Genomic DNA, 13,484 nt, shown 5'->3' with positions numbered 1-13,484 from the left:
TCCAATATTTTACATTAACCCTCAAATAGAATCATTCACATCAAGCTGAGTAATTTCCAGCCTCCCTTGAGAAAAGGAAGTCACCTGGGCAAAAAAGACTAAGAGCCTTAAACTAAATGGATGGTTGCTAGAGGGACGGCCAATGACTTTTGACAAGTCGGTTGTTGCAACTTCCAGTAAAGTGCAAAACAATGTTCACTTTCAGGACTGGTTTTCTTTATTTTCAAGTATGTCAATTATTGTGGTGTGAATATTTCAGCAAGGAAACAAAGCTTCCTCACATTGCTGGAAATGAGTATTGCTACTACCACTTACACTTGATAGATTTTAATGCATTTTTTTTTTTTCTTTGCATGCAAGGGTACACCAGACTAGGCACTGAGAGCTTGGCATCTACCATCTATTCTTTATTATGCCCTCTAAATATCAATTTTAGGCCGAGTCCTCTCCACTTCAGTGCACATACCTGATTTTTTTTTTTTTTTTTTTTGTTATCCTGAACTCACCTCACATTACAGAAAATCCTCTACAAAAATTCTGCAGAGTTGGATTGCAGAACCGACACAGGTCATTTATGTCGATGATATTCGAAGGGAACAGTTGCTCTACTGAAGACAGTGAGGTTTATCACAACCTTTTCACAATTTTGCAGATATTTCACATCCTGATTTGAACTCTCAATGGCTTTAAAACATCTTCTTTTACCTACAAGTTATAAATTTCACAGCAGAGCCATTCGAACATGGTATAGGTAGACCTTTATGTCAAATCGTCAGAGGCTCCATGACTTAACTGTTCTTTGTATAAGCACAGGAAGGTTTGTGTAAATGTCCAAGAGAACTAAATGAGAGTCATATGCAACTAGTGGGCTCTGCATGTAAGTCAGCAAATAGGCATAGCGATATCTCCTTCTCTGGGGAGATCTTGAGTAATGAACTCGGCATGTCTTCCCTCACAATCTATAGATGAATCGTTCCTGTTGTATGTTGCCAACAAATCCATGTAACCTCTAATGCACATCAATGCAACTTTGATAGATTGGTAGTGACAGGTCTGCTTTAGCTTATAATGTACTTTCAGACCTGCTGTTTAAGCATACCAATGTCTGGACCACATAGTGCTGCAAAAAAACAAAAAACAAAACCAAAAAAAAAACAGTGTAATACCCATGTCATTATACAAATTTGTGTCCTCATAAATCACAAAAAGGCACACGCACACACACACACACACACACACGTACACACTTCTTAACAGCATATCTCAGCCCACAAAAAAAAAAAAAAAAAAAAAAAAAATCAATTTTTTGTGTTGTACATATCAAAGATTATATAACATGCAGATTAAATAACATGCATTTTTAATCAACTAAAGCAAAATATGACAAAAATGTGTTTACATCTGTTTTGCTGTGGGCACCTTTAAATTTAATTTAAAAAAAATACTTTTATTATTGATATGTAGTTTTAATATTGATATTAAACCTGGAGTCAGATAAATTATCTTAATATCATGTATTGTTAATATTGATGTTAAAATTGGAATACATATATATATATAAAAAAAAAAAGTAATTTTTGTGCAACAAGTAATGCTAATATTAATATTAAAATTGTTATAATACAATATAATACATTTTAAAGTACTGTAAAATTAATGTCAAATAAATGGGAAAATTTTTAAAAAAAAATTAGAATAATTTGTGAAACAGGTATTTACACCTGCTTTGTTGTGTGCGTTTTTAAATCAAAACAATTAGTAATATTTTTGTTGTATTGTGAATATCATGTATTGTTAATATTGATATTACAATTATTATAATAAAATATACTGCATTTTAAAGTACTGCAAAATTAATGTCAAATAAATGGAAAAAATATTTAATAATAATTTAATAATAATAATTTTGTGCAATTTTGTTACACCTGCTTTGCTGTGTGCATTTTCAAATTAATAAAATTATTAACTTTTTTTGTTGTATTATTAATATTGTGTATTGTTAATATTGATATTAAAATTATTACAATAAATCTAATACTTTAAAAAAAAATTACTATAAAATTAATGATGTACCAAATGAGCATGGAGACAAACAAAAATAAAATAAAAAAAAAAGAAATAAAATATTTTGCAAATAGGACAACAAGTATGTACATGGCTTTTGATGTTCAAATCAATGAAGTACTGAATGAGCATGGACTCAACTTAATGAAAATTATTATTATTATTTTTTTTTTTAAATCTGTAATTGTTTGTAGGAGTTCATATTAATCCAGTTATAATGTCAGTTCATTTACCAAAATATGGAAGAGCACACAGTACCAATGGATATAAGTCCCACAGAAGGCTAGTTTGCTAGTAGTGACCCATATAACTGTAGCCCTCATTTGACTCCTTTATAATGATAACACTTGCCAGTCAAATATCTGTCTGAAGATGCTGTGTGGATCAAGTCATGAAACATTTTATTTCTTGCCAACATATCACTTGGGCTCTTCTTCTCAATAACTGCATTCAGAAGTTGAGTCACGCAACGCCATGTTGCGACTGGTTCAGTGCATACTTTTAGAGATTATATGAGAATCAAAGCATCTTTTGGAAAAAGCTGTCGTACGCGGCTGTGTAGTGGAGTAAAAAACAAGCCTTGAAGTCTGTTTTCCATCCCATTGGTGATAAATTGGAGTCCAATGAGTTCATCTCCTGAGGCAAATCAGGGAAAAAAAAAAAAAAAAAAAGCAGGAGGGAAAAAGAGAGAACAAAACAACTGTTTCTTACAACATGGTGAATCTTCTGTCAGATGTCTGTAAGACTTGTTCTACTGAATGATGTTTAGAAATACAGTACTTATTACTCATGGCTAATTTGCTTGCTGTTTTTAGTCACTGACAAAGTGGCAAACTAGTTTGATGGCGTAAGGGGCAAGTCATCACAAATGCCTGCTCTCATATTCCTTCCTGTCAGTCACAGCAGAGTTGCTTTGGGCTACCCCTCAAGTGTTTGACAGATTTCTCACCAGATCTTCTCCTCCATTTCTGCCCAAGCCAAATGAGAAGCTCTTTGCTCCCAAATGTCATAGTCCTTACCCTTGACCTCTCAAGACAGGAGTTTGTCAAGTGACATCTGCTAATGGGTGGCCACTGGAAAAACCTGAACATGTCGAGCAACCTTTCCATCAAAATGACTGTGCTTAAATGTTGTCCTGCTTTTCAAAATACAGATTTTCTTCAGACAATGTAAACCACAGAATACCACAGTAATGACTAGAGAACACTGTAAACACCACATTAAGCTGTTGCAATATTAGCACACAAGCTAATTTGACACAAATATATAACTTCATTAGACATGTTTTGAGCATGATTGAGTTCAACGTAACAGATATGTTGATTTGTGAATGCAATGCCACGGAAGCTTGTTTCCGCCACTGAATAAAAACATTAAAAAGGTAATTGCGACTTTTTATCTCACAATTCTGACTTTTTTTCCTCGGCATTCTGACATTTCTCTCAGAATTGCGAGATATGAACTTGCAATTCTGACGCAATTCCGAGATATAAAGTCGCAGTTCTGACTTTTGTCTCTCAATTCTGACTTTTTCTAAGAATTGCGAGTTTTTATGTCACAATTCTGACTTTTTCCCAATCAGAATTGGTCTTTATAACTCGCAATTGCGACTTTATATCTCACAGTTCTGAGAAAAGAAGTCACAATTGCGAGAAAAAAGACAGAATTGAGAGACAAAAGTCAGAATTGCGACTTTGTATCTCGGAATTGCGTCGGAATTGCGAGTTTATATCTCACAATTCTGTATTTCTAACAGAATTATAACAGTCTTCATTTACTCCCGACATCTGAGCCGCTGAAGACACAGTGGATTAGTTTTATTTTTTGAAGGGAATGTGCCACAGATCTGATATACACAAGCAATTTCTGTCCCTGCTGTTTACGGACATAACCGACTGTGTTTCTACGCTCTGACAGCCAGCTTTCTGTGTGTGCTTCAAATGTATGCGCTCAGAAAATGGTAAATTTGAAGTTTGAACTGCTATATCTTTAATACACATGCAGATAATAAACTTATATGATGAAAAAGAACTGAATGTGTTGCTAGCATTTAGAAATGGGCATTTACAACATGGTATACTAAATGATCTGTGGGGTATTTTGAGCTGAAACTTCACAGACGCATTCTGGGGACACCAGAGATTTAAATTGCAACTTGTAAAAAGGGCCATAATAAGCCCCCTTTAATTAGTATAATACTGAAATAACACTGATGCCATGGTATTTTGTGTGGCTACTGAAGTATTTTGGTGGTTGGAAAGGTGTTCTTGTGATTTCAAAGGTATTTCTTAGGTTTTTTTATAATGTTGAATGATTTCTCTGTGGTTGCTAGGGTGTTGCTGTATGGTTGCTAAGGATTTAGCATGTTGACATAATGCTGTATGGTTGCATGGATTCTGGTTGATATAGTATTGTGTGTGGTTTCTAAGTGGTTGCAAGGGTTCTGTGGTTAATAAGGTTTCTAGCCTGTTGCAATGCGAATGCTATGGTCTTCTTTGTGATTGCTAAGGAATTTTGGTGGTTTTTACACATGAAATTGTTAAAATTACCCATTTTTGGGTCAAAATTAACCAACAGTTGGGTTTGTCCATATTTGACCCAAAGATGGGTTGAAACAACCCAGCATTTTTCAGAGTGTAGGATGTTCTTGTGGTTACTAGGGTGTTGCTAGGAGCTTGCTATGATAAGGAACATCCGAAGAAGTCTTAATAGTATCTCATTTCACAGATAATTTGTTTCTGTATTTTTTCAATATAAAAATGCTGATACAATGTGAAGTATTATCTCTGGCTCTTGTTTTAAACTATTTTCTTCTATTAGTATGCTTGTTATTGTTATCTGTTACCGTTGTACAAGCAGTTACCGCCCCTCCATGTGAGTGGACGGCTGGGTAAATAGTGACAATGATGAGCGCTGTGTTTTACCCAAAATTGAACATTCTTCAACTGTCAGTGACTGGCAGTGTTGCCAAGTCCGTGGTTTTCCCATGGAATTGGGCTATTTTGTGGGTTGAAGCGACCCTAAATGACATGGTATTTAGCCCCTGTAATGCGAATTTTACCGTGGGAACGCCGTCAAAAACGCGGAGACCCCTGGTAAATTGGGCGGGTTTTGTTGTGAAAGCCTGGCAACCCTGGTGACCGGGCATTCAGAGCTCAGAGTGAAATAGACTCTCAGCGTCTCATCACACTGTTGACATTCAAGCGCTTCCATTGAAAACAATTGGAAAAATAGCTTTGGTCGACACACGGCCTAAGTAAATCTACTTCACCAGCTAATTACTCTTCATCAGCGATGCCAAAGGGATATACACAGCTACCGCAAAAAACGGAAGCTCGAACACAAAATTCTAAAGATGGCTGTGTGCTTGTTTCACACATAAGGTCTATCACTTCATCTTTTGCTCTTGCTCTCTCCGTTAGATACATTAGTATTCAAGGTCATCTGTAACTAACAGATTGTATCTCATTCCCCCTGAGACAGCTGATGAGTTTCTACTCTAGATGTGCCGTCTTATGAATGTAATTGATGCAGTCCTCTTTCAGGGAGCATGTGTTAACATTAGCTTGACACGTTACCTGTCCTGTTCTTGTTTGCCATGGGGAGACATGTATTATGGCATGCATTTTTTTCCTTTGTCAGCAGGCAGCTTATTTAGGAATTCAATGCCCACCTTGACCCATGAACCACTGTTGCCATGCGCTTTTTGCTACATAGTATGTTGACAGCTGATGAGAACTGTCCTTGCATATGAATCACAAATGCAAATAGTGCTTGTATGGGCAAAACTTGTTGCCATGATGCAAGGTTGTTGTGGCCGGTTGCCAGGCTGTTGCTATGTGGTTGCTATTGATGCTTATAGGGTGTTCAGTGTTGTAGCTTTAGATTGAACGATTCCACTCAATTGGTCTTTATTGGTTATGATGAATAATGAAGATGTTTGAAATGGGCATATTATATATATATATATATATATATATATATATATATATATATATATATATATATATATATGTGTGTGTGTTTTCTCCAAAACATGTTGGCCATAATTATTGGCACCCCTAGAATTTTTTATGAGTAAAATATCTCTGAAGTATATTCCCAGTCATATTTAATTTTTTTTTTAGCACACCAGGGTGATCATGAACATGAAATTGTCCAACCATGACTTCCTGTTCCACAGGAGTATAAACATGAGGAAACACAAAGGCCAAATTCCCTTAATCATTCATCACAATGAGTAAAACCAAAGAATATAGTTCTGATGTGCAGCAAAAGATTGTTGAGCTTCACAAAATAGAAAGTGGCTGTAAGAAAATACCTAAAACATTGAAAATCCCCATTTCCACCATCAGGGCAATAATTAAGAAGTTCCAATTAACTAAGGATGTTACAAATCTGCCTGGAAGAGGACATGTCTAAATTGTCCTAATGCGCGGTGAGGAGGAAAGTTTGAGTGGCCAAAGACTCTCCAAAGATCACAGTTGGAGAATTGCAGAGATTAGTTGAGTCTTGAGTCTCAGAAAGCCTAAAAAAATGATCAAACAGCACCTACATCCCCACAAGTTGTTCAGGAGGTTTTCAAGAAAAATCCTCTGCTCTCATCCAGAAACAATCTCCAGTATATTAAGTTGTCAGACATGATTGGAACTTCAAATGGGACCAGCTTCTATGGTCAGATGAAACTTAAAAAAAGAGCTTTTTGGCAGCAAACCCACCAGATGGGTTTGGTGCACACATGGATAAAAAGTATCCCATGTCCACGGTTAAATATACTGCTGAATCTTTAATGTTGTGGGCCTATTTTTCTGCTGGAAGTCCTGGACATCTTGTTCAGATATATGGTATCATGGATTCTACCAAATATCAACAGATAAAAAATCAAAACCTGATCGCTTCTGCTAGAAATCCTATAATGGGCCATGGTTGGATCTTCCATTAGGACAATGATCCAAAACAAACATCAAAACCAACACAAAAATGGGTCACTGAGCACAAAATGAAGCTTCTGCCATGGCCATCTCAGTTCCCTGACCTGAAACCTAAAGAAAATGAGTGAAGTGAACTGAAGAGAAGAAGCACCAACATGGAGCTGGGAATCTGAAGGATCTGTAGAGATTCTGTATGAAGGAATGGTCTCTGATCTCTTGTCAGGTGTTCTCCAAACTCATCAGGCATTATAGAAGACAAATCAGAGCTGTTTTCTTGGCAAAAGGAGGTTGCAAAAACTATTGAATAAAAGGGTGCCAATAATTGTGGCCAACGTGTTTTGGAGATAAACATTTATTTCATAATGTGACTTTCCTCCCACTTTCAGTTCTTTTTCTTCAATGAAAGGTTAGACTTTTGCTAAGTTTATGAATTAAAGATCAAAAGGATAAACAATGCAGATTTATTTTTACAGCCATCTTTGATCATATTTACCAAGGATGCCAATAATTCTGACCACCACTGTATATATATATATATATATATATATATATATATATATATATATATACACACACACACACACACACTATTGTGCAAAAGTCTTAGGCACGTCAATATTTTCACCACCCCAAAAATGGTTTTAAGCCAGTTATTTATATATTTAGCTGTAGTGTGTCAGTAGGAAATATCAGTTTACATTTCGAAACATTCATTTTGTCATTAATTGTAATAATCCAGTGAGATTTTTTGAATATACAAGGAGTCTGACAACAGCTGGTGCTCCACACGGAGATCTGATCTCATGATCCATCATCAAATCGGTCTGTGATTACATGAAGAAACAGATGAAACTGAGACAGACCAAATCCAAGACGCTTGAAGAAACCAACCTGCAAAGATACAGTACTGTGAAGAGTTTTAGGCACTTGTGTAAAAATGCTATAAAGTGATTTAATAAAATAAATGTACAAATCATTATTTAAGTTTAATATCCCTCAGATGCAATAAATCTCACAGTGATAATAAGTTCAGACGAGAAGATAAGATTAATGAGAGCATAACCATTAAATAAATCTGTTGAGATGAGATTTAGTGACATATACGGTCAAGGCAAAAAGTAAAAGGAGAGAGAGTGACATCTAACCCCAGAGACCTGAGCAAACGAAAAGATTATAGGAAAAAAAAAATGCATAAAATAAAGTAGCTCACTCAGTCGGGTTTGACAGAGTAGCAAGGCTGCTCACAAAACCAAAGGGTCAGCAATAAAGCCCACCGACCTTTAACCTCCATTCCACTGCAGAATTCCCCAGATTTAAAGGGCAAGTGGGCACGCGCTTAAGCGACCTCTCTTGAACTCTATGCTGTCACCCACTTCATCTGGAGTTTTTGTGGTAGACTGGCCTGTCAGTCTCAGTTTGAGATCAGCACTGGACACCAATGTCAGTCTCAGAGCTTCTTTTTAATTCACTACTGAGTCTGGCCCACTCACAACGCCTGCCTGACCAGCCCCATGGCTATTTTTAGCTGCTTCACTGCACCTCCAAAATGAGCACCAGCCTTTTCTTTTTTAGATTAGATGGCCTAATGCAGCCTCCTCTTTTGATAGTTTAGGAAAGGGGGGTGATCAATTCATCTTGCATATTACGCAATCATCCAGTGCACTTGAACTAACTTTGTGAGCTCACGACTTTGCTTCTCATGTCACATATAATTTCCTCTAACCCTATCTTGATTCATTGCCTTGGCTTTGGTTCTTTTTATACTTTTTTCCTTCCCTAGCTGGATTTTTTTTTTTTTTTCTCTCGCTCAGCAATAATTCCTGAAACTTCCATTTCTCCGGGTACCTGACAGGGATAATCTCAGGATTAAGGCTTAAAGTGTCAGTGATGTCAACTGTCAAAATTCTCCTGTAGTTACAAGTGTAAACGTATGATTACCTTTCGTCCGAGTTACCAGTGTAAACACAAAGGAGTTATGAAAGCCAGAAGGAGGTGGGACTGCATGACAAGACGAATGTGAGTTTTCATGCCGGGGTGTGTCCTTTGTTGAGTTCTCGCTACAGGGCGAATGTAACTGTTGTTTATCTGAAAAGTTTGGCGGCATGCGTCTGGACAGTGTCCAAAAGTAGGTGCATCCTCAGAGTGTGTTCTTGAAAGATTAATGTATATTGTGATTTAAATAAATGAAACAGGAAGATCAGGCGCATTCAACCCATCACATGATGCAGATGACACAAGTTTGAATCATTGCTACATTTCTCTCCACCATCCTGTCATCCTGCTATGAATAGAATAACACTGGCAAAAGGAACATATGCATATATTTTGTTATTTATTTGTTTTTTGGTCAACAAGCAAAATTCCATTTGCATCATTTTGCACAGGAAAGCATGAGACTTACAAGTACATACATACAAGTGTGCATATGCATGTACACATACATAACCATACAAAATAAAATAATTACAAGATCATTCAAAAAAATAAAAATAAAAAACAAGATGTTTACAGTCTTATTGACCAAAAGGTGTAGGCTGAAGCTAAAGCTTATTATGCCTACCCTTAACTCCACAGAAGCAGCACTAATTGACATTAATTTAATATGACAATATAGGATATTCTCAATGTGTATTTAGAAAAACATGCATTATTATTATTATTATTATTATTGTTATTATCATCACTACTACTACTAACATTATCATCGCTATTCAGTATATCTTTTCATTACCAATCCTTTATAAAGTATTTTTAACCGTGTTAATGAAATAGCCTTTTTTAACTCATCAGGGAAGCTATTCCAAACACCTTTATTTGATGGGCAGTTTCTTCTTAAATTAGTTCTACAATATGGAATATTAAACATATATGTCCCTCTAAGGTCGTACTTACTGTCTCTCAAGCTGAACATAGCTTGCAAGTACTGAAGGAGGATGTGTTGTCTTGCCTTATACACAAGTTTAGTAGTATACAAATCTACCAAGTCATAGAATTTTAATGTTTTTAACTGGGTAAACAAGGATTCGTTGGGGTATTATATGGAGAACGTGTAATTATTCTTTTTTGTAGTAGAAAACATGGAGTAGTTCTAGATTTATATGTATTTCCCCAGATTTCTATTCCATATGTTAAATATGGAGTGATGAGAGAACTGTACAATATATATATATATATATATATATATATATATATATATATATATATATATATATATATATATATATATATATATATATATATATATAATGCACTTTTATTCAAAATATATAGCAATTTATATAAAATTGCAATTGTTTTTGATATTTTCTTTTGAAAATTTTGTATATGGTATGTCCATGCCATTTTATGATCTATAATCACTCCTAAAAACTTAATATAATTAACTCTTTCTAACATATTATTGTACATTTTAATTTTAATATAATTTTCTATCAATTTATTATTAAATATCATGAATTTTGTTTTAGATAAATTCGAAGATAATTTATTTGAGTCGAACCAACTCTTTATATACATATTAAATGATAAATTAATCAATTAAAGTGAAAGCAATGACTTTTACTTTAACTCTTTTTTTTTTAATTCTGTTATTTTGAACTTGCTATGCATCAAAGAATCCCCCCCAAAAAAACACATTTTGTTTCCACAAAAATATGAAGCAGCACAACTGTTTTCAACAGTGATAATAATAATAAAAAAATAAAAATAAATTAAAAAAAAAAAAAAAAATTTGAGCAGCAAATCAGCATATTAGAATGATTTTTGAAGGATCACGTGACACTGAAGACTGGAGTAATGATGCTGAAAATTCAGCTTTGACATCAAAGGAACAAATGAAGTTTAAAAATATTCTAAAATAGAAAACAGCTATTTTAAATTGTAATAATATTTCACATTATTACTGTTTTTACAGTATTTTTAATCAAATAAATGCAGCCTTGGTGATCATAAAAGACTTCTTTCAACAACATTAAAGATCGTACTGACCCCAAACTTTTGAACAGTACATTTGAAACCTTTTTTGGCATTATGACTGTAACGCGGTTCGTAGATGTGGGAAGGAGGAGGTGGGAACCGGCGAACGTTCAACAAAACTTTAATTCCAAAATAAACAAAGAACAAAACGAAAGTAATGCCGGCAGACCCTCGCGGACGTCTGCCGGCCACACAAACATAATAAAACGTAAAATTAAGTCCAGGCCTGGTCCTCTCTGGTCCTTCACGGTCGTCGCTCCTCCTTTTATGCTCCCGGAGCTCCTCCGTGAGAGACTCAAGGCTGGTGCGCCTCCCAGGTGATGCTCGTTATCACTTGCGTCACCGGCCTCGCGCCGTTCCCTCACGGCTCTCGCCCGCCCTGGTCGCCACATACCCCCATCGCCCCTCGCAGGCCGGGGGGTACTCCCGAGACTGCGCTCTACTCCCCCCTGGGGCCTGTCTCGGCGGCCGCAGCACCTGGGGGTAAGGACAGACGAGATGAGAGAAGGGAGACGGAAGCAAGGGGAGCGACAGGACGAGAGAGAGGGGAGAGAGGAAAAAGAGAGAAAAAAAAAATTCTGGGTCCGGTTCCCAGACACACTGCCGCTCGGTCCTCAGTCAGCCGGGAGGCTCTTCCTCGCGGTGCCATGCAGTGGCACTGGACGCTCAGTGGACGGCCCGATCCTCGACCGCCTCCTGGCGGCCGGCGATGGCTCCTCCGGTTGAGGGTAGCCGGCAGCGAGTCCCCTGTTCCCTGCTCCTCCCCTTTATGGCGGACGGCAGCAGGCTCCGGCCCACGGCGAACGACGGCAACTCCTCCGCTCCCTCTTGGACGGCAGCCACCCCACCTCGTCCCAGGGGCACGGGCTCGAGCTCTCAGTCCCACCTGTCACTAGGCTCCAGCACCACAGCCTCGGGCAGCCTCTTGCGGTCTTCACACTCCCGCGCTGCCCGAACTCCGCAGCACCGTGATCCCCCTCAGCAGCGAGGGCTCTCCGACAGAATGTCCCTCCTTCCTCCCGGGTTTCGGCACCAATGTAACGCGGTTCGTAGATGTGGGAAGAAGGAGGCGGGAACCGGCGAACGTTCAACAAAACTTTAATTCCAAAATAAACAAAGAACAAAACGAAAGTAATGCTGGCAGACCCTCGCGGACGTCTGCCGGCCACACAAACATAATAAAACGTAAAATAAAGTCCAGGCCTGGTCCTCTCTCGTCCTTCACTGTCGTTGCTCCTCCTTTTATGCTCCCGGAGCTCCTCCGTGAGAGACTCAAGGCCAGTGCGCCTCCCAGGTGATGCTCGTTATCACTTGCGTCACCGGCCTCGCGCAGTTCCCTCACGGCTCTCGCCCGCCCTGGTCGCCACAATGACCTAATATTTTTTGTCTTTTGCTATAGTCACTGTGTCAGATTATGTGATTTTAGCTCAGAAATTCCTGTTGTGTTGTGGACCAGAAACATATCAGGCTTTCTGGCCAATCATGGCTTGCTGTCTTTATCACCATGTGTGATGTCATCGAGAAGGCGGAACTAGTGACTGACTTAAGGAAACAGTCGAGGTCCCTCAAGGAAACATCATAAAGGCAGGAGTATTGTTGCCATAGCTCCAAAACCCTTTCCTCCATTGCATAATTCGACCGAGCAGCACCAATACCATTGTCTCTCTTTCGTTTCGCTATGGCTGCATCCGAAATCGCATACTTCCCTACTATATAGTCGGTGAAAAACAGTATGTGGCAAAATAAGTATGTCAAAATTCACAATGTACTTTACAATGTCAAAATTCACAAGGCAAAATGTACCCAGATGACCTACTACTTCCAGTGAGATTCTGATGTGTGCATATGATGGGCACTTTAATATCACACGAGGCCACGGGAGAGGATTTGTGAATGGCATTGAAACGACACAACTGACACTGGAATAGGTCACATGATAATGACAACATGGCGAATGCATTATGTCTGGATTACATTCAAACTACACACACTCATACTATTAAGATACTTTTTTAGCAGTCATGAAGTTATTACTTATTCAAAATAAGTACCTACTTAAGAGAGTGTGGGATTTCGGACGCAGCCTATGTGTTCGGAAGAGCTTCTGTGCTCCTATTGGCAATGTCACAGATGTGACGGAACCCCATGGAAGACTGAAAAAAAAAAAAAAAAAAAAGTAAACTTGATAGTTTTTCTGTTGGGCAGACGCAGTATGTGTTGTCATCCACCATGGCACATTATACAAGATTGTCATTTACGAATCATCATGACACCCTACATCAAAAGGATCATGCCAAAATCTGGCTGATATTTGGTAGCCTGAACCTGCCATTAAACATTTTCAGCCCATTTTGTATATATATATATATATATATATATATATATATATATATATATATATATATATATATATACAGTACTTTTGTCTTTTTGTCTTACATGCAGTATACTGTATTGCCTGGACATGTTTCTATAATATTCAGCCATCCTAAAAATCTAATATTAGTCATCTTT

The sequence above is a fragment of the Megalobrama amblycephala genome, linkage group LG7 (genome assembly GCF_018812025.1).
Source record: "Megalobrama amblycephala isolate DHTTF-2021 linkage group LG7, ASM1881202v1, whole genome shotgun sequence".
Lineage (NCBI taxonomy): Eukaryota > Metazoa > Chordata > Actinopteri > Cypriniformes > Xenocyprididae > Megalobrama > Megalobrama amblycephala.
The sequence above is the reverse complement of the archived record's forward strand: the minus strand, read 5'-3'. Positions refer to the sequence as shown.